Source organism: Phyllobates terribilis, unplaced genomic scaffold (assembly GCF_046119375.1).
Source record: "Phyllobates terribilis strain yellow unplaced genomic scaffold, ASM4611937v1 Scaffold_3__8_contigs__length_932513732, whole genome shotgun sequence".
NCBI classification, from domain to species: Eukaryota; Metazoa; Chordata; class Amphibia; order Anura; family Dendrobatidae; genus Phyllobates; species Phyllobates terribilis.
Genome location: NW_027362763.1, coordinates 19,422,188 through 19,445,367, shown reverse-complemented (window position 1 = coordinate 19,445,367; position 23,180 = coordinate 19,422,188). Strand labels below are relative to the sequence as shown.

Below are 23,180 nucleotides of genomic sequence, written 5' to 3'. Positions count from 1 at the left end.
AGACTGCTGGGAGATTATACAGTATACACTGGAGGATTCTGGATGATGAGAGGAGAGGAGACTTCTGGGAGATTATACAGTATACACTGGAGGATTCTGGGTGATGAGAGGAGACTGCTGGGAGATTATACAGTATACACTGGAGGATTCTGGGTGATGAGAGAAGAGGAGACTGCTGGGAGATTATACAGTATACAATGGAGGATTCTGGGTGATGAGAGGAGACTGCTGGGAGATTATACAGTATACACTGGAGGATTCTGGGTGATGAGAGGAGACTGCTGGGAGATTATACAGTATACACTGGAGGAATCTGAGTGATGAGCGGAGAGGAGACTGCTGGGAGATTATACGGTATACACTGGAGGAATCTGAGTGATGAGCGGAGAGGAGACTGCTGGGAGATTATACGGTATACACTGGAGGATTCTGGATGATGAGAGGAGAGGAGACTGCTGGGAGATTATACAGTATACACTGGAGGATTCTGGGTGATGAGAGGAGAGGAGGCTGCTGGGAGATTATACAGTATACACTGGAGGATTCTGGGTGATGAGAGGAGACTGCTGGGTGATTATACAGTATATACTGGAGGATTCTGGGTGATGAGCGGAGACTGCTGGGAGATTATACAGTATACACTGGAGGATTCTGGATGATGAGAGGAGACTGCTGGGAGATAATACAGTATACACTGGAGGATTCTGGGTGATGAGAGGAGACTGCTGGGAGATTATACAGTATACACTGGAGGATTCTGGATGATGAGAGGAGACAGCTGGGAGATTATACAGTATACACTGGAGGATTCTGGGTGATGAGAGGAGACTGCTGGGAGATTATACACTGGATTCTGGGTGATGAGCGGAGAGGAGAGTGCTGGGAGATTATACAGTATACACTGGAGGAATCTGAGTGATGAGAGGAGAGGAGACTGCTGGGAGATTATACAGTATACACTGGAGGATTCTGGGTGATGAGAGGAGACTGCTGGGTGATTATACAGTATATACTGGAGGATTCTGGGTGATGAGCGGAGTGGAGACTGCTGGGAGATTATACAGTATACACTGGAGGATTCTGGATGATGAGAGGAGACTGCTGGGAGATAATACAGTATACACTGGAGGATTCTGGGTGATGAGAGGAGACTGCTGGGAGATTATACAGTATACACTGGAGGATTCTGGATGATGAGAGGAGACAGCTGGGAGATTATACAGTATACACTGGAGGATTCTGGGTGATGAGAGGAGACTGCTGGGAGATTATACAGTATACACTGGAGGATTCTGGATGATGAGAGGAGACAGCTGGGAGATTATACAGTATACACTGGAGGATTCTGGGTGATGACCGGAGAGGAGACTGCTGGGAGATTATACAGTATACACTGGAGGATTCTGGGTGATGAGAGGAGAGGAGACTGCTGGGAGATTATACAGTATACACTGGAGGATTCTGGGTGATGAGAGGAGACTGCTGGGAGATTATACAGTATACACTGGAGGATTCTGGATGATGAGAGGAGAGGAGACTTCTGGGAGATTATACAGTATACACTGGAGGATTCTGGGTGATGAGAGGAGACTGCTGGGAGATTATACAGTATACACTGGAGGATTCTGGGTGATGAGAGAAGAGGAGACTGCTGGGAGATTATACAGTATGCACTGGAGGATTCTGGGTGATGAGCGGAGAGGAGACTGCTTGGAGATTATACAGTATACACTGGAGGATTCTGGGTGATGAGAGGAGACTGCTGGGAGATTATACACTGGATTCTGGGTGATGAGCGGAGAGGAGAGTGCTGGGAGATTATACAGTATACACTGGAGGAATCTGAGTGATGAGCGGAGAGGAGACTGCTGGGAGATTATACAGTATACACTGGAGGATTCTGGGTGATGAGAGGAGAGGAGACTGCTGGGAGATTATACAGTATACACCGGAGGATTCTGGGTGATGAGAGGAGACTGCTGGGAGATTATACAGTATACATTGGAGGATTCTGGGTGATGAGAGGAGACTGCTGGGAGATTATACAGTGTACACTGGAGGATTCTGAGTGATGAGAGGAGACTGCTGGGTGATTATACAGTATACATTGGAGGATTCTGGGTGATGAGAGGAGACTGCTGGGAGATTATACAGTATACACCGGAGGATTCTGGGTGATGAGAGGAGACTGCTGGGAGATTATACAGTATACACTGGAGGATTCTGGGTGATGAGAGGAGACTGCTGGGAGATTATACAGTATACACTGGAGGATTCTGGGTGATGAGAGAAGAGGAGACTGCTGGGAGATTATGCAGTATACACTGGAGGATTCTGGGTGATGAGAGGAGACTGCTAGGAGATTGTACACTGGAGGATTCTGGGTGAGAGGAGAGGAGACTGCTGGGAGATTATACAGTATACACTGGAGGATTCTGGGTGATGAGAGGAGACTGCTGGGTGATTATATAGTATATACTGGAGGATTCTGGGTGATGAGCGGAGTGGAGACTGCTGGGAGATTATACAGTATACACTGGAGGATTCTGGATGATGAGAGGAGACTGCTGGGAGATTATACAGTATACACTGGAGGATTCTGGATGAAGAGAGGAGACAGCTGGGAGATTATACAGTATACACTGGAGGATTCTGGGTGATGAGAGGAGACAGCTGGGAGATTATACAGTATACACTGGAGGAATCTGAGTGATGAGCGGAGAGGAGACTGCTGGGAGATTATACAGTATACACTGGAGGATTTTGGGTGATGAGAGGAGAGGAGACTGCTGGGAGATTATACAATATACACTGGAGGATTCTGGGTGATGAGAGGAGACTGCTGGGAGATTATACAGTATGCACTGGAGGATTCTGGGTGATGAGCGGAGAGGAGACTGCTTGGAGATTATACAGTATACACTGGAGGATTCTGGGTGATGAGAGGAGACTGCTGGGAGATTATACACTGGATTCTGGGTGATGAGCGGAGAGGAGACTGCTGGGAGATTATACAGTATACACTGGAGGATTCTGGGTGATGAGAGGAGACTGCTGGGAGATTATACAGTATACACTGGAGGATTCTGAGTGATGAGAGGAGAGGAGACTGCTGGGAGATTATACAGTATACACTGGAGGATTCTGGGTGATGAGAGGAGACTACTGGGAGATTATACAGTATACACTGGAGGATTCTGGATGATGAGAGGAGAGGAGACTGCTGGGAGATTATACAGTATACACTGGAGGATTCTGGGTGATGAGAGGAGACTGCTGGGAGATTATACAGTATACATTGGAGGATTCTGGGTGATGAGAGGAGACTACTGGGAGATTATACAGTATATACTGGAGGATTCTGGGTGATGAGCGGAGTGGAGACTGCTGGGAGATTATACAGTATACACTGGAGGATTCTGGGTGATGAGAGGAGACTGTTGGGTGGTTATACAGTATATACTGGAGGATTCTGGGTGATGAGAGGAGACCTCTGGGAGATTATACAGTATACACTGGAGGATTCTGGGTGATGAGCGGAGAGGAGACTGCTGGGAGATTATACAGTATACACTGGAGGATTCTGGGTGATGAGAGGAGACTGCTGGGAGATTATACAGTATGCACTGGAGGATTCTGGGTGATGAGCGGAGAGGAGACTGCTTGGAGATTATACAGTATACACTGGAGGATTCTGGGTGATGAGAGGAGACTGCTGGGAGATTATACACTGGATTCTGGGTGATGAGCGGAGAGGAGACTGCTGGGAGATTATACAGTATACACTGGAGGATTCTGGGTGATGAGAGGAGAGGAGACTGCTGGGAGATTATACACTGGATTCTCGGTGATGAGCGGAGAGGAGACTGCTGGGAGATTATACAGTATACACTGGAGGAATCTGAGTGATGAGCGGAGAGGAGACTGCTGGGAGATTATACAGTATACACCGGAGGATTCTGGGTGATGAGAGGAGACTGCTGGGAGATTATACAGTATACATTGGAGGATTCTGGGTGATGAGAGGAGACTGCTGGGAGATTATACAGTATACACTGGAGGATTCTGAGTGATGAGAGGAGACTGCTGGGTGATTATACAGTATACACTGGAGGATTCTGGGTGATGAGAGGAGACTGCTGGGAGATTATACAGTATGCACTGGAGGATTCTGGGTGATGAGCGGAGAGGAGACTGCTGGGAGATTATACAGTATACACTGGAGGATTCTGGGTGATGAGAGGAGACTGCTGGGAGATTGTACAGTATGCACTGGAGGATTCTGGGTGATGAGCGGAGAGGAGACTGCTTGGAGATTATACAGTATACACTGGAGGATTCTGGGTGATGAGAGGAGACTGCTGGGAGATTATACACTGGATTCTGGGTGATGAGCGGAGAGGAGAGTGCTGGGAGATTATACAGTATACACTGGAGGAATCTGAGTGATGAGCGGAGAGGAGACTGCTGGGAGATTATACAGTATACACTGGAGGATTCTGGGTGATGAGAGGAGAGGAGACTGCTGGGAGATTATACAGTATACACCGGAGGATTCTGGGTGATGAGAGGAGACTGCTGGGAGATTATACAGTATACACTGGAGGATTCTGGGTGATGAGAGGAGACTACTGTGAGATTATACAGTATACACTGGAGGATTCTGAGTGATGAGAGGAGAGGAGACTACTGGGAGATTTTACAGTATACACTGGAGGATTCTGGATGATGAGAGGAGAGGAGACTGCTGGGAGATTATACAGTATACACTGGAGGATTCTGGGTGATGAGAGGAGAGGAGACTGCTGGAAGATTTTACAGTATACACTGGAGGATTCTGGATGATGAGAGGAGAGGAGAGGAGACTGCTGGGAGATTATACAGTATACACTGGAGGATTCTGGGTGATGAGAGGAGAGGAGACTGCTGGGAGATTATACAGTGTACACTGGAGGATTCTGGATGAGGAGAGGAGACTGCTGGGAGATTATACAGTATACACTGGAGGATTCTGGGTGATGAGAGGAGACTGCTGGGAGATTATACAGTATACATTGGAGGATTCTGGGTGATGAGAGGAGACTGCTGGGAGATTATACAGTATATACTGGAGGATTCTGGGTGATGAGCGGAGTGGAGACTGCTGGGAGATTATACAGTATACACTGGAGGATTCTGGGTGATGAGAGGAGACTGCTGGGTGGTTATACAGTATATACTGGAGGATTCTGGGTGATGAGAGGAGACTGCTGGGAGATTATACAGTATACACTGGAGGATTCTGGGTGATGAGCGGAGGCTGCTGGGTGATTATACAGTATATACTGGAGGATTCTGGGTGATGAGCGGAGTGGAGGCTGCTGGGAGATTATACAGTATACACTGGAGGATTCTGGATGATGAGAGGAGACTGCTGGGAGATTATACAGTATACACTGGAGGATTCTGGGTGATGAGAGGAGACTGCTGGGAGATTATACAGTATACACTGGAGGATTCTGGATGATGAGAGGAGACAGCTGGGAGATTATACAGTATACACTGGAGGATTCTGGGTGATGACCGGAGAGGAGACTGCTGGGAGATTATACAGTATACACTGGAGGATTCTGGGTGATGAGAGGAGAGGAGACTGCTGGGAGATTATACAGTATACACTGGAGGATTCTGGGTGATGAGAGGAGACTGCTGGGAGATTATACAGTATACACTGGAGAATTCTGGGTGATGAGAGGAGACTGCTGGGTGATTATACAGTATATACTGGAGGATTCTGGGTGATGAGCGGAGTGGAGACTGCTGGGAGATTATACAGTATACACTGGAGGATTCTGAGTGATGAGAGGAGAGGAGACTGCTGGGAGATTATACAGTATACACTGGAGGATTCTGAGTGAGAGGAGAGGACACTGCTGGGAGATTATACAGTATACACTGGAGGATTCTGGGTGATGAGCGGAGTGGAGACTGCTGGGAGATTATACAGTATACACTGGAGGATTCTGAGTGATGAGAGGAGAGGAGACTGCTGGGAGATTATACAGTATACACTGGAGGATTCTGGGTGATGAGCGGAGAGGAGACTGCTGGGAGATTATACAGTATACACTGGAGGAATCTGAGTGATGAGCGGAGAGGAGACTGCTGGGAGATTATACAGTATACACTGGAGGAATCTGAGTGATGAGCGGAAAGGAGACTGCTGGGAGATTATACAGTATACACTGGAGGATTCTGGATGATGAGAGGAGAGGAGACTGCTGGGAGATTATACAGTATGCACTGGAGGATTCTGGGTGATGAGAGGAGACTGCTGGGAGATTATACAGTATACACTGGAGGATTCTGGGTGATGAGAGGAGACTGCTGGGAGATTATGCAGTATGCACTGGAGGATTCTGGGTGATGAGCGGAGAGGAGACTGCTTGGAGATTATACAGTATACACTGGAGGATTCTGGGTGATGAGAGGAGACTGCTGGGAGATTATACACTGGATTCTGGGTGATGAGCGGAGAGGAGAGTGCTGGGAGATTATACAGTATACACTGGAGGATTCTGGGTGATGAGAGGAGAGGAGACTGCTGGGAGATTATACAGTATACACCGGAGGATTCTGGGTGATGAGAGGAGACTGCTGGGAGATTATACAGTATACACTGGAGGATTCTGAGTGATGAGAGGAGAGGAGACTGCTGGGAGATTATACAGTATACACTGGAGGATTCTGGGTGATGAGAGGAGAGGAGACTTCTGGGAGATTATACAGTATACACTGGAGGATTCTGGATGATGAGAGGAGAGGAGACTGCTGGGAGATTATACAGTATACACTGGAGGATTCTGGGTGATGAGAGGAGAGGAGACTGCTGGGAGATTATACAGTGTACACTGGAGGATTCTGGATGAGGAGAGGAGACTGCTGGGAGATTATACAGTATACACTGGAGGATTCTGGGTGATGAGAGGAGAGGAGACTGCTGGGAGATTATACAGTATACACTGGAGGATTCTGGGTGATGAGAGGAGACTGCTGGGAGATTATACAGTATACATTGGAGGATTCTGGGTGATGAGAGGAGACTGCTGGGAGATTATACAGTATATACTGGAGGATTCTGGGTGATGAGCGGAGTGGAGACTGCTGGGAGATTATACAGTATACACTGGAGGATTCTGGGTGATGAGAGGAGACTGCTGGGTGGTTATACAGTATATACTGGAGGATTCTGGGTGATGAGAGGAGACTGCTGGGAGATTTTACAGTATACACTGGAGGATTCTGAGTGATGAGAGGAGAGGAGACTGCTGGGAGGTTATACAGTATACACTGGAGGATTCTGGGTGATGACCGGAGAGGAAACTGCTGGGAGATTATACAGTATACACTGGAGGATTCTGGGTGATGAACGGAGACTGCTGGGAGATTATATAGTATACACTGGAGGGTTCTGGGTGATGAGAGGAGAGGAGACTGCTGGGAGATTATACAGTATACACTGGAGGATTCTGAGTGATGAGAGGAGAGGAGACTGCTGGGAGATTATACAGTATACACTGGAGGATTCTGGGTGATGACCGGAGAGGAGACTGCTGGGAGATTATACAGTATACACTGGAGGATTCTGGGTGATGAACGGAGACTGCTGGGAGATTATACAGTATACACTGGAGGGTTCTGGGTGATGAGAGGAGACTGCTGGGAGATTATACAGTATACACTGGAGGATTCTGGGTGATGAGAGGAGAGGAGACTGCTGAGAGATTATACAGTATACACTGGAGGATTCTGGGTGATGAGAGGAGACTGCTGGGTGGTTATACAGTATATACTGGAGGATTCTGGGTGATGAGCGGAGTGGAGACTGCTGGGAGATTATACAGTATACACTGGAGGATTCTGGGTGATGAGCGGAGAGGAGACTGCTGGGAGATTATACAGTATACACTGGAGGATTCTGGGTGATGAGAAGAGACTGCTGGGAGATTATATAGTATACACTGGAGGATTCTGGGTGATGAGAAGAGACTGCTGGGAGATTATATAATATACACTGGAGGATTCTGGGTGATGAGAGGAGACTGCTGGGAGATTATACAGTATGCACTGGAGGATTCTGGGTGATGAGCGGAGAGGAGACTGCTGGGAGATTATACAGTATACACTGGAGGATTCTGGGTGATGAGAAGAGACTGCTGGGAGATTATATAGTATACACTGGAGGATTCTGGGTGATGAGAGGAGAGGAGACTGCTGGGAGATTATACAGTATGCACTGGAGGATTCTGGGTGATGAGCGGAGAGGAGACTGCTGGGAGATTATACACTGGATTCTGGGTGATGAGCGGAGAGGAGACTGCTGGGAGATTATACAGTATACACTGGAGGATTCTGGGTGATGAGAGGAGACTGCTGGGAGAATGTACAGTATACACTGGAGGATTCTGGGTGAAGAGAGGAGACTGCTGGGAGATTATATACAGTGGTGGCCAAAAGTATTGGCACCCCTGCAATTCTGTCAGATAATACTTAGTTTCTTCCTGAAAATGATTGCAATCACAAATTCTTTGGTCTTATTGTCTTCATTTAATTTGCTTGCAAGGAAAAAACACAATAGAGAATGAAGCAAAAATCAAATCATTGATCATTTCACACAAAACTCCAGAAATGGGCCAGACAAAAGTATTGGCACCCTCAGCCTAATGCTTGGTTGCACAACCTTTAGCCAAAATAACTGCGAACAACCGCTTCCGGTAACCATCAATGAGTTTCTTACAATGCTCTGCTGGAATTGTAGACCATTCTTCTTTGGCAAACTGCTCCAGGTCCCTGATATTTGAAGGGTGCCTTCTCCAAACTGCCATTTTGAGATCTCTCCACAGGTGTTCTATGGGATTCAGGTCTGGACTCATTGCTGGCCACCTTAGAAGTCTCCAGTGCTTTCTCTCAAACCATTTTATGGTGCTTTTGGAAGTGTGTTTTGGGTCATTGTCCTGCTGGAAGACCCATGACCTCTGAGGGAGACCCAGCTTTCTCACACTGGGCCCTACATTATGCTGCAAAATTTGTTGGTAGTCTTCAGACTTCATAATGCCATGCACACGGTCAAGTAGTCCAGTGCCAGAGGCAGCAAAGCAACCCCAAAACATCAGGCAACCTCCGCCATGTTTGACTGTAGGGACCGTGTTCTTTTCTTTGAATGCCTCTTTTTTTTTCCTGTACACTCTATGTTGATGCTTTTTCCCAAAAAGCTCTACTTTTGTCTTATCTGACCAGAGAACATTCTTCCAAAACGTTTTAGGCTTTCTCAGGTAAGTTTTGGCAAACTCCAGCCTGGCTTTTTTATGTCTCGGGGTAAGAAGTGGGGTCTTCCTGGGTATCCTACCATACAGTCCCTTTTCATTCAGACGTCGACGGATAGTACGGGTTGACACTGTTGTACCCTCGGACTGCAGGGCAGCTTGAACTTGTTTGGATGTTAGTCGAGGTTCTTTATCCACCATCCGCACAATCTTGCGCTGAAATCTCTCGTCAATTTTTCTTTTCCGTCCACATCTAGGGAGGTTAGCCACAGTGCCATGGGCTTTAAACTTCTTGATGACACTGCGCACGGAAGACACAGGAACATTCAGGTCTTTGGAGATGGACTTGTAGCCTTGAGATTGCTCATGCTTCCTCACAATTTGGTTTCTCAAGTCCGCAGACAGTTCTTTGGTCTTCTTTCTTTTCTCCATGCTCAATGTGGTACACACAAGGACACAGGACAGAGGTTGAGTCAACTTTAATCTATGTTAACTGGCTGCAAGTGTGATTTAGTTATTGCCAACACCTGTTAGGTGCCACAGGTAAGTTACAGGTGCTGTTAATTACACCAATTACAGAAGCATCACAGGATTTTTCAAACAGTGCCAATACTTTTGTCCACCCTCTTTTTTAGGTTTGGTGTGGAATTATATCCAATTTGGCTTTAGGACAATTCTTTTTGTGTTTTTTCATTGAAGACAAATGAAATGAAGAGAATAATACCAAAGAATTTGTGATTGCAATCATTTTCAGGAAGAAACTGAGTATTTGACAGAATTGCAGGGGTGCCAATAATTTTGGCCACCACTGTATTATACACTGGAGGATTCTGGCTGATGTCGCTCTCGTTGGTTGTCAGGTTACTCTCCGGTGTCAGGACGTCGCTCTCTATTTCTCCATGGAGGAGTGGGATTATGTAGAAGGACACTGGGATCTGTACTCGGACGTTGTCGTGGAGGTGCACCGGGATCTGTACTCGGACGTTGAGGTGGAGGAGCACCGAGATCTGTACTCGAATGTTGCGGTGGAGGAGCACCGGGATCTGTACTCGGACGTTGTGGTGGAGGAGCACCGGGATCTGTACTCGGACTTTGTGGTGGAGGAGCACCGGGATCTGTACTCGGACGTTGTGGTGGAGGAGCACCATTTTCGTACATCACCAGGTAAGCGGAGACTTGTGTATTATACATCATTACTGTGGGCACAGGCTGCACTGGAGTCTTGTCGGACCCTCTGTCTCGCCATGTACAGGGCATACACACAGGGGTACAATGCCCGGTGATGTAGAAGATCCCGGTTTTGGGTCTTGTTCAGGTCCTACATCTGCAGTGTGTCAGGCTCGGGGTCGCCCGTCTCTATACATGGCAGAATGTGCACTTATCTGATCAGCGCCGCCTCGATCTGTTCATCGCGCACAGACTTGTAAACTTTAAAAGCAGAATAACTTGTATCTCTCTCTATGACTGGACCACTAGTTCTGTCTTCTTCTGGGACATGAAGCCTGGATCAGTGGATCTCTAGTCAGGTGGCTCTCCTGTTCATCCTCCTCATTCATCAAAAAATGGAGCTACAAAGTCATAGTCCCAGTATTACTATATGAGCATATAAACCCCTACACCTAAAAAATGAGCATTACCGGCAGCTCAGGCTTCAGCTTCTATGTGAGGTCATAGATGGAGAAAAGGAGACTGATTTCATGGCCGACCAGCAGTGTAAGGAGGGGACTTTCATGTCTGTTAGAAGGTCATCTAGATGCTACTCCCATCACCCCATGTAACAATCTCTTGTCCGGCTGTTTCCTACAGATGGACTCTGTGTAAGAAATCCCCCGGAGAGATGTCCGGCTCCTCCGTATTCCCAGGACTGTCCGGAGAGTCACCAGGTAGATGAAGCTGCGCCTCCACCACATCTATATGGGGGCACGCTCAGAGATTTGGGGGCTTCTGATAATGTGTCTGTTGTATTGTACTGAGCTGTTATATATGTGACATCAGGGTGGACATCTGACTGATATTAAAGTGGAGGATGAAGAAAAGCAGATGATGGACGATCAGCCGTGTATGAGGGATGTGAAGGAGGAGACTCCAGGAGATGATACCGCAGGTATGTAATAATGGGGTCACCGGTGTCTTCTGGTGAATCTTCACCTTACAGCTACATGACAGTTCTGTAAATTACACCTCAGATGAGCATTAGCACATGACAAATTACAGTGTTATGTATTTACCAAAATCTAAGACAAAGTGCAGAAGCAATTTTTGAAAAATTAAGTACACCCCTTTCTGTGTGTTGTATTTATGTGTGTGTATATATAATATATATTGTGGAGTTTTACTCACTCATCTGCGGTTAAGGAAGGCACAGGAAAACTGTTTCATTAAAATGGCCAGTCTGGTTTATTAGAATTTCATAAACTGCTCAGCATAAGCCAACAAAACGACAGCCTTTTTCCAGCACAGCGTGAAAACAGAAAATAAACAGTCCATACGCTATGGCGGGTTCGCTGACTCGGGTCAGTGTCTTTAGCAAACACTCTGGAGGTCTCCACACCTCCAGTCACAGACATTGAATGAAACACTTGGTCTCCATTTTATCTGCCAAAGTATGCCCCCGGGGTGTGGAATATGTGAGCAGCCACTCCCACCCATCTCTATGACTGCTTGTAAAACCCCTCCCTGACATGCCCTACTAACTCTCTCAGCACTATACGTGCTGGAGCATGCTTTCCCAGGCTAACATCACTGAAGCTTCCAACCTCGATGATGCTTATCTCCCCAAAGGACCTGTACGGCAGCCATCTTAATGGAGGCAGCTCACCGATTTAGATGAAAAAACTTGTGCTTTTGATACTTATGTTACGGATCCGGATGGTGGAACCACTGTGCCGTAGTACAAGGAGGGACAAGAGGGGCGTAACTAAGTGCCAACCCGGACCGACCCTGGCTACACGGCGGCTTAGTCGACTCTGTGAACAAAGGAGGGACCGGGAAGATGAACCAGGTGCCGCTCTGGGACCGACCTCGTGCGAGAGCAGGTGGCTCCCACGCAACTGAAGCCAAAGCTGACAGGCACGGTGGGTGGACTGGCAGCGCTGGAAGACTGACAGGCGCTAACGGCTGGTAGTCAGGCTGGCGGGCTTGGCTGCTAGTCAGGCTGGCGGGCACGGCTGGTAGACAGACAAGCTAGCGGACACGGCAGATAGACAGACCGGCTGGCGGGCAGCACGGGGACCTGAGGACTGGAGAGGCAGTTTAATACAGACAAACTTCAACGGTCCACAAGCACCTCCATTTTGGAGGAAGTGCCTTAAATATCATCTTTCATCTGACCATTGGCCAGGGACATATTAGGACGGCGCCCTAAGCACAGAGGCCGGGGATCTGCATGCAGTGCGAGCACCCCGGGCACTCGCAGCCAGAGCAGTAGGAAGAGGAGCTGGACGCCGGACCAAGGCCGCGGCGGTAAGGGGGTCGGCGTCTCTTATCAGCATGTTTCTTCATCCGCTCAGAGGATTGCAGTAGTGCCGTTCTAGTGTCCTCCCAAATCACCGAAAACTCTCTGACGAGAGACTCCGCAGCAGGATTGTCAACCGAAGTAGAAATAGGAAACTGAATATTGGGATGCTGACCGTACACCACAAAGAATGGAGATTTGGCTGAGGATTCACTCACATGGTTAATGTAGGTAGGAGCTCCACCCAGTCGCTATGGTGAGCGTTGACGAAATGCTGAAGAAAACTAGTGAGGATCTATTTGATACGCTCAACCTGACCATTGGACTGATGATGATAGGCCGAAGAGAAGTGCAAAGCAACATTCAGCAGCTTACATGTGACTCTGCAGAAGTGTGAAATAAACTGAACTCCTCTATCCGAAATAATATGGAGAGGTAGGCCGTGAAGATGGAAGATGTGAAGTATGAAGACTTGGCAGGGGAATGAAGTGAGCCATCTTGGAGAAGCAGTCAACAACCACTCAAATGACAGTACAACCGGCCGATACGGGAAGATCCGTGATGAAATCCATCGCGATATGTTGCCACGGAGCAGAAGACACAGGAAGAGGCAGAAGAAACCTGGGAGTCTGAACTGAAACGTAAATTGATGTGCATGCAAAATGTAAATGCATGTTCACATAAGGCCTCTAGACAGAGAAAAACCAAAGACAAGCAAAATACCCAAATATCTGGAAGTAAATGGGTAAATCGCACAGTGCAAAAATAATGATAAATAATAAAGGGTATTTAGTTAACATAATTTTGATCAAAATAATGTAAAAGCCATCCCACCACGTCACGGTAACCCTTATGGGACAGTCCTAGCTCTAATATTAAAAACCTTACCATTTGTCAAGTGACATACATATGGATAAGGGCAGAGAGACTGAACCCCTAGTAGAAACATAGACCTGTGAGGCAGAATGAACCTTTCAGCTCAAAGGGCGGCCACACCCTTTATATACACTAAAGCACACTAAACTGCAAAGAAAAAACCTGGGAGTCTGAACTGAAACAGGAAGAGGCAGAAGTCGACCAGTTGGAAGTTGCCTAGGCGACTTGTTACGGGCAGAGGAATAGCAAGCAGAGACAAAATCCACAATGTCCTTGCGCAGAGTCGGCCACCAATCATGTCGAGAAATTAGCAGAAGCGTCTTTCTCTGACCGGCATGTTCCGCCAGCTTGGACGAATGACCCCAGAGTAAGCCTAACCCTAACCCTCCTCCTATCTGGAGCTGCCACAGAGGTCTTACCAGGAGGAAGATGAGACAGGTCAAACTGGGCGACAGTCATTATCCTGGAGAGATCAATGATGTGCAGAGGCTCCTCCTCTTGATCGGCAGACAGGAATGAGCGGAAGAGCTCGACAGCCTTAATATTCTTGTCTGCTGGACGGAAATGGAGAGTGAAGTTGTAGCGAGCAAAGAACAGAGACCATCTGGCCTGACGAGGATTGAGTCGTTGAGCGGATTGCAAGTGATTCTTGTGATCCGTGTAGATGACCACAGGGTGCAAAGCCCCTTCTAGCAAAAACTGACACTCCTCCAATGCCAGTTTAATGGCAAGCAGTTCTCGATCTCCAATGGAGTAGTTGCGCTCCGAAGGAGAGAAGAGCTTGGAAAATAAGCCGCAGGTTACCATTCGCCCAGACGAGGACCTCTGGGTGAGAACTGCTCCGGCCCCAGAGGAAGAGGTGTCAACCTCCAGGAAGAACTGCTTGTTACAGTAAGGACACTGAAGCACCAGGGCAGAGGAAAAGGCTTGTTTCAAGGATACAAAAGCGCTTTCCGCCTCGGGAGTCCATTCTTTGGGGTCAACCCCTTTGCGGGTAAAAGCAGAGATGGGAGCTGTCCGGGAGGAAAAATGAGGAATGAACAGGTGGTAATAATTAGCGAACTCCAGAATCCGCTGAATAGCCTTCAACCCCTCAGGTCTGGGCCACTTTAGAACAGCAGACACCTTTTCGGGATCCATCTTAAGCCCGCCACTGAGATTATGTATCCCAGGAAGGGAAGAGAAGTCTGTTCAAAAACGCATTTCTCGAATTTGGCAAACAGACGATTCCTCCTGAGCCTCTGCAATACCTGTCGAATGTCTCTTCGATGCGAGGACAGATCAGAATAGAACACCAGGATGTCGTCCAGATGCACTACCACACACGAGTACAGGAGATCTCAGAAGATATCATTCACCAGTTCTTGGAAGACTGCTGGTGCGTTGCAGTGTCCGAAGGGCATCACGTGGTACTTGTAGTGGCCATCCCCGGTGTTTGAATGCCGTCTTCCACTCGTCACCCTGGCGAATCCAGATTAGGTTGTATGCACCACGGAGATCGAGCTTAGTAAAGACCTTGGCCCTTGAGGCGGTCAAACAACTCGGAGATGAGAGGCAGAGGATACTTGTTTTTGATAGTGATTTGATTTAGGCTCCTATAGTCAATACACGGGCGAAGAGAGCCATCCTTCTTATAATAATAATAATAATTTTTATTTATAAAGCGCCAACATATTCCGCAGCACTTTACAATTAGGCGGGGACATGTACAGACAATAAATTCAATACAAGGTAAGACAGATTAAACAGTTACATCAGGAGTGAGGTCCCTGCTCGCAAGCTTACAATCTACAAGGAAATGGGGGGACACAATAGGTGATCAGTGCTTGTTATTTCAGGTCAGGCAATTATAATAAGTCGGGATTATCATATAAAGTGTAACGGGTCTGGGAGGTGGAACCTCTGAGCAACGATACAAAAGGGGCAGTCCTTGTAAGGAAGCGGGTGGCTCCCAGGGTAGGTGGGCAGGTAGTCACGGCAAGTGATGGGGACAGTCTCTGGGTAGAAGGGCCGGAGGTCACGGCAAGTAACGGGGACAGTCTCTGGGTAGAAGGGCAGGAGGTCACGGCAAGTGACGGGGACAGTCTCTGGGTAGAAGGGCAGGAGGTCACGGCAAGTGACGGGGACAGTCTCTTGACAGGCGGGTGGTCACGGCAAGTGACGACTAAGCCTCCAGATAGGCTAGCAGGCGGGTAGCAGGTGGACGCTCCCAGGTGAGCGGGCAAGAGTCTCTGAACAGGCAGGTGGTCACAGCACGTGACGGCAGAGCCTCCAGGTAGGCTAGCAGGCAGGTAGCAGGCGGACGCTCCCAGGTGAGCGGGTAAGAGTCTCTGGACAGGCAGGTGGGCACAGCACGTGACGGCAGAGCCTCCAGGTAGGCTAGCAGGCAGGTAGCAGATGAGCGCTCCCAGGTGAGCGGGCAATCAGATCCATAGACTGGCAGGGCTGGTAGGCAGACTGTCGGACCGCAGGAATGCAAGTAGAAAGACAAGTAACAGGCAGGTATCAAGCAGGAATCTGGCAGGTAACTGGTAACGGGACCTGAGGGCTGAAGCAGAGTGATAGGCTATGCAACAACATTGCTTGAGCACCTCCATTTTGGAGGAGGTGCCTTAGATACGGTGAGGTCCTCCGGCCATTGGCCGGGGACTCCTTAGGACGGCGCGCGCGGCCCCTTTAAGAGAGGGGGAGCGGGCGCGCGCCCTAAGCACAGTGGCCGGGAAGCAGCGCGCTCTGCCAGCAGAGCGGGAGGAGGACGCCGGGCACGGAGCGGAGAGGTGAGGGGAACAGCGTCCCTGCCTAGCCGGAGGCAGGGACGCCAACGCTACAGTACCCCCCCGTTAGGCCCCCCCTTTTTTAGGCCAGACAGAAATTTATCAAGGATGAGAGGGGCATGGATGTTCTCCCGGGGCTCCCACGTTCTCTCCTCAGGACCAAACCCCTTCCAATCCACTAGAAAAAAGGTCTTTCCTCTTACCCTTTTGGTGGCCAGAATGTTCTCTACCTCAAACTCGTTTTCAGCGGAAACCGGAGCAGGAGGCGTACCTGTAGACTTGGAAAAAGAGTTAAGTACCACGGGTTTGAGGAGAGATACATGGAAGGAGTTAGGGATCCGCAAGTTGGCCGGGAGTTTCAATTTATAGGCCACTGGGTTGATTTGTTTGATAACTTCCAGTGGGCCGATGAACCGAGGCCCTAACTTGTAGGAAGGAATCTTGAGCCGGACACACTTGGACGAGAGCCAGACTTTATCTCCAGGACTTAATTGTGGAGGATCCAGGCGTTTTTTGTCAGTGTGTCTTTTCATCCGCTCGGACGACTGAATGAGTGCGGATCGGGTACTCTCCCAAATGGAGGAGAATTCGCTAACGAGAGATTCCGCAGCCGGATTGTCCACCGAGGTGGAGACGGGAAATGGGATCCGAGGATGCTGACCGAAGACTACAAAAAACGGGGATTTGGAGGAAGATTCGCTCTCGTGATTATTGTAAGAGAACTCGGCCCATGGTAGGAGATCCACCCAGTCCGAATGGTGGGCATTAACGAAGTGCCGGAGATAACTGGTCAGGATCTGATTGATCCGCTCCACTTGACCATTGGACTGTGGGTGGTAAGCGGAGGAGAAGTCCAGGGTGACGTCCAGCAGCTTACATGTGGCTCTCCAGAAGCGTGAGGTGAACTGAACCCCACGATCCGACACGATGTGGAGGGGCAGACCATGGAGACGGAAGATGTGGCGGATAAAGTCTTTAGCCAGCTCGGATGCAGACGGGAGGCCCGGCAGGGGAATGAAGTGAGCCATCTTGGAAAAGCGGTCAGCGACCACCCAAATGACCGTACAACCGGCAGAGACAGGGAGATCCGTTATAAAGTCCATAGCTATATGCTGCCACGGGGCAGCAGGTACTGGAAGAGGAAGGAGGCGACCGGCTGGCTGATGTCTCGGAACCTTGTTGCGGGTGCAGGACACGCAGGCTGAAACAAAGTCTATTACGTCCTTGTGCAGGGTAGGCCACCAGTAATGCCGGGTAATAAGCTGGAGGGTCTTTTTCTGACCGGCATGGCCAGCTAGCTTAGACGAGTGACCCCAGTGTAGGATCTTCTTCCGATCAGGTACTGTTACGAACGTCTTACCGGGAGGGAGACGATTTAGATTCACGGGGGCCACCTGCATTACTCTGGCGGGATCAATGATGTGCTTAGGCTCCTCCTCTAGATCAGACACCAGGAAGGATCGGGACAAGGCGTCAGCTTTGATGTTTGTCTGCCGGGCGAAAATGAAGAACGAAATCAAAGCGGGCAAAAAACAAGGACCACCGGGCTTGGCGCGGGTTAAGTCTCTGGGCGCTCTGGAGGTAAGCCAAGTTCTTGTGGTCCGTGTAAATAATTACCGGGTGAAGAGCCCCCTCGAGCAGGTAACGCCACTCCTCCAGTGCCAGCTTAATGGCCAATAACTCTCGGTCTCCTATAGAATAATTGCGCTCAGAAGGGGAGAAGAGTTTGGAGAAGAAGCCGCAAGTTACCATTCTTCCGGAAGACGACTTTTGGGTAAGTACCGCTCCGGCTCCAGAGGAGGAGGCGTCCACTTCCAGGAAGAATTGTTTGTTGCCGTCCGGACGATGCAGCACCGGGGCGGAAGAGAAAGCCTGTTTTAAGGAAAGAAAGGCTTCCTCTGCTTCGGGCGGCCATTCTCTGGGATTATTGCCCTTACGGGTGAGCGCAGAGATTGGGGCAGTCCGGGAAGAGAAGTGCGGAATGAAGAGGCGGTAGTAGTTGGCGAAGCCCAGGAACCGCTGAATAGCTTCAACCCCTCTGGTCGGGGCCACTTCTGGATGGCAGACAGTTTCTCAGGATCCATTCGTAGGCCGGTCTGAGAGATTATGTAGCCCAAGAACGGAAGCGAGGTCTGCTCAAAGAGGCACTTCTCATATTTAGCATAGAGGTGGTTCTGCCTGAGCCTGAGCAGGACCTGACGAACATCCCTCCGGTGAGTGAGAAGATCCGGAGAGAAGACCAAGATGTCGTCCAGGTACACCACTACGCAGGAGTAGAGAAGGTCCCGGAAGATGTCATTGACCAACTCTTGAAAGACGGCGGGAGCGTTACAGAGACCGAAGGGCATTACCAGGTATTCATAGTGGCCGTCCCGGGTGTTGAATGCCGTCTTCCATTCATCCCCCTGACGGATACAGACCAGGTTATACGCCCCACGGAGGTCCAGCTTGGTGAAGATTCTAGCCCCCCTCAGACGGTCAAATAATTCCGGAATGAGCGGAAGGGGGTATTTATTCTTCACCGTGATCTGGTTAAGGCCTCTATAGTCTATACAGGGACGGAGTGAGCCGTCCTTCTTTTTGACGAAGAAGAAGCCTGCTCCCGCCGGAGAGGTCGATTTCCGGATAAATCCCCAGGCCAGATTCTCCTCAATATATTCAGACATGGACCGGGTCTCAGCAGCGGACAAAAGGTAAATACGCCCACGGGGAGGAGTAGCGCCGGGCATCAGGTTGATTGGGCAGTCATATGGTCTATGAGGGGGTAATGTCTCTGCCACCTACAGTCATATGAAAAAGTTTGGGCACCCCTATTAATCTTAAGCTTAATGTTTTATAAAAATTGGTGTTTTTGCAACAGCTATTTCAGTTTGATATATGTAATAACTGTTGGACACAGTAATGTTTCTGCCTTGAAATGAGGTTTATTGTGCTAACAGAAAATGTGCAATCTGCATTCAAACAAAATTTGACCGGTGCATAAGTATGGGCACCCTTATCATTTTCTTGTTTTAAATACTCCTGCCTACTTTTTACTGACTTACTAAAGCACTTTTTTTGGTTTTGTAACCTCATTGAGCTTTGAACTTTATAGCCAGGTGTATGCAATCATGAGAAAAGCTACTTAAAGTGGCCACTTGCAAGTTGTTCTCCTGTTTGAATCTCCTCTGAAGAGTGGCATCATGGGCTCCTCAAAACAACTGTCAAATGATCTGAAAACAAAGATTATTCAACATAGTTGTTCAGGGGAAGGATACAAAAAGCTGTCTCAGAGATTTAACCTGTCAGTTTCCACTGTGAGGAACATAGTAAGGAAATGGAAGAACATAGGGACAGTTCTTGTTAAGGCCAGAAGTGTCAGGACAAGAAAAACATCAGAAAGGCAGAGAAGAAGAATGGTGAGATCAGTCAAGGACAATCCTCAGACCACCTCCAGAGAGCTGCAGCATCAACTTGCTGCAGATGGTGTCACTGTGCATCGGTCAACTATACAACGCACTTTGCACAAGGAGAAGCTGTATGGGAGAGTGATGCGAAAGAAGCCGTTTCTGCAAGTACGCACAAACAGAGTCGGCTGAGGTATGCAAAAGCACATTTGAAGAAGCCTATTTCTTTTTGGAAGAAGGTCCTGTGGACTGATGAAACCAAGATTGAGTTGTTTGGTCATACAAAAAGGCGTTATGCATGGTGGCAAAAAAACACAGCATTCCAAGAAAAACACTTGCTACCCACAGTAAAATTTGGTGGAGGTTCCATCATGCTTTGGGGCTGTGTGGTCAATGCCGGCACTGGGAATCTTGTTAAAGTTGAGGGACGCATGGATTCCACTCAGTATCAGCAGATTCTTGGCAATAGTGTTCAAGAATCAGTGATAAAGTTGACGTTACGCAGTGGATGGATCTTTCAGCAAGACAATGATCCAAAACACCGCTCCAAATCTACTCAGGCATTCATGCAGAGGAACAATTACAATTTTCTGGAATGGCCATCCCAGTCCCCACACCTGAATATCATTGAACATCTGTGGGATCATTTGAAGAGGCTGTCCATGCTCGGCGACCATCAAACTTAACTGAACTGGAATTGTTTTGTAAAGAGGAATGGTCAAAAATACCTTCATCCAGGATCCAGGAACTCATTAAAAGCTACAGGAAGCGACTAGAGGCTGTTATTTTTGCAAAAGGAGGATCTACTAAATATTAATGTCACTTTTCTGGTGAGGTGCCCATACTTATGCACCTGTCAAATTTTGTTTGAATGCAGATTGCACATTTTCTGTTAGTACAATAAACCTCATTTCAAGGCAGAAACATTACTGTATCCAACAGTTATTACATATATCAAACTGAAATAGCTGTTGCAAAAACACCAATTTTTATAAAACATTAAGCTTAAGATTAATAGGGGTGCCCAAACTTTTTCATATGACTGTATTTATTAAAGACGTCCGCATAAGACCAATAGGGAACCGGAAGACCAGGCAGATTGGCTGGGGTAGGAGAAGGACGGACAGGATGGACGGGAACTAAACAAGTCTTATGGCAGTCCTGTCCCCAGCGAAGGACTTCTCCGGTCTGCCAATCAAGTACGGGTGCATGTTTCTGAAGCCAAGGTAGGCCTAGCACGAGGGCGTGAGAGAGTCCAGGCAGAACATGAAAGAAGATGCTCTCTGAGTGCAGCATTCCCACCTGCAGGGTTATGGATTCGGTGATGAGTTGGATGGGATGTGGTAAGAGGCCCCCATCTACGGCAGCGACAGATAAGGGTACAGCTAGAGGTTTGGTGGGAATGCGGTATTTCTCTACCAGGGACTGAGAAATGAGATTTCCGGCAGCTCCAGAGTCAAGTTGGGCTAGTTCAAAATAACTGTTCTCCCCGCAGATGATAGAGACCGACAGCAACAGAGATGGAGAGGGTTTACTCTTATCTAGGACGACCTCTCTGAGCGATCCTAGACACAGGCGTTTCCCAACCTCTCCGGGCAGGAACGGATCCGGTGCTCCTTACTGCCACAGTAGAAGCAGCTCCCCTCGGCTCGGCGTAACTCTTGACGGGTCTTGACCATCTTGGTCTGGTCGACCTGCATAGGCTCGGGTGAGTGCGCCTGGGGAGTAACGGGAGAAGTGACGGGTTTCTGGAAGGTAGGGGCTAGACGTGGAAACCTCCTCTCACGGGTGACCTCTTTGGCGCTCTCCTGGAACCGGATGTCTATCCGGGTGGCAAGAGTTATTAAGTCGTCGAGAGTGGTAGGAATGTCCCGACCGGCGAGTTCATCTTTAATACGGCTGGATAGACCCTCCCAAAAGACAGACACCAGGGCGTCGTTATCCCAGGCCAGCTCCGAAGCAAGGGTACGGAACCGTATGGCATATTGGCCCACGGTGAGATTTCCTTGACGGAGGCGTAGCAGAGATGATGCGGATGAGGTCTTCCGTCCTGGTTCGTCGAAGACTTTCCGGAAAGCCGTGAGAAAGGCTGGCAGGTTGGACACCAGGGGGTCTCCTCTCTCCCATAGAGGATTTAGCCAAGCCAGTGCCTTTCCCTTGAGATGGGACATGATGAAGGCTACTTTGGCTCGGTCGGTGGAAAACTGGTGTGCCAACAGTTCGAAGTGCAGAGTGCACTGGTTAATGAAGCCCCGTGCCTGGCTGGGATCTCCGCCAAAACGAAGAGGAGCGGAGAGGCGGGGACCGGGAAGAGATGCCATGGTGTTGATGGGCTGCAGCGGTGCCGGGGTAGTAAGTGTGGGTGTGGAGGCAGCTCCCGAAGAGGTAGACAATGTGTCCAGGCGGGAGTTAACACTACGCAGGTGACTCAGGATGGACTCCTGTTGGGACCTCTGACGGGAAAGTTCATGACACAAGTCCGAGAGCGAGGGAGCTTGGGTGCCACCGGGTTCCAGGGCCCGAGCAAACTGTAACGGGTCTGGGAGGTGGAACCTCTGAGCAACGATACAAAGGGGCAGTCCTTGTTAGGAAGCGGGTGGCTCCCAGGGTAGGCGGGCAGGTAGTCACGGCAAGTGACGGGGACAGTCTCTGGGCAGAAGGGCAGGAGGTCACGGCAAGTGACGGGGACAGTCTCTGGGTAGAAGGGCAGGAGGTCACGGCAAGTGACGGGGACAGTCTCTTGACAGGCGGGTGGTCACGGCAAGTGACGGCTAAGCCTCCAGATAGGCTAGCAGGCGGGTAGCAGGTGGACGCTCCCAGGTGAGCGGGCAAGAGTCTCTGAACAGGCAGGTGGTCACAGCAAGTGATGGCTAAGCCTCCAGGTAGACTAGCAGGCAGGTAGCAGGTGGACGCTCCCAGGTGAGCGGGCAAGAGTCTCTGGACAGGCAGGTGGTCAAAGCAGGTGACGGCAGAGCCTCCAGGTAGGCTAGCAGGCAGGTAGCAGGCGGACGCTCCCAGGTGAGCGGGTAAGAGTCTCAGGACAGGCAGGTGGTCACAGCACGTGACGGCGGAGCCTCCAGGTAGGCTAGCAGGCAGGTAGCAGGCGGACTCTCCCAGGTGAGCGGGTAAGAGTCTCTGGACAGGCAGGTGGTCACAGCACGTGACGGCAGACCCTCCAGGTAGGCTAGCAGGCTGGTAGCAGATGAGCGCTCCCAGGTGAGCGGGCAATCAGATCCATAGACAGACTGGCAGGGCTGGTAGGCAGACTGTCGGACCGCAGGAATGCAAGTAGAAAGACAAGTAACAGGCAGGTATCAAGCAGGAATCTGGCAGGTAACTGGCAGGTAACTGGTAACGGGACCTGAGGGCTGAAGCAGAGTGATAGGCT

General features: G+C 49.2%; 1 pseudogene; it reads left to right on the top strand.

The window, feature by feature from the left end:
* The window catches only part of LOC141257883 (uncharacterized), a 71,106-nt pseudogene that overhangs the window by 31,035 nt on the left and 16,891 nt on the right, over positions 1–23,180 (top strand).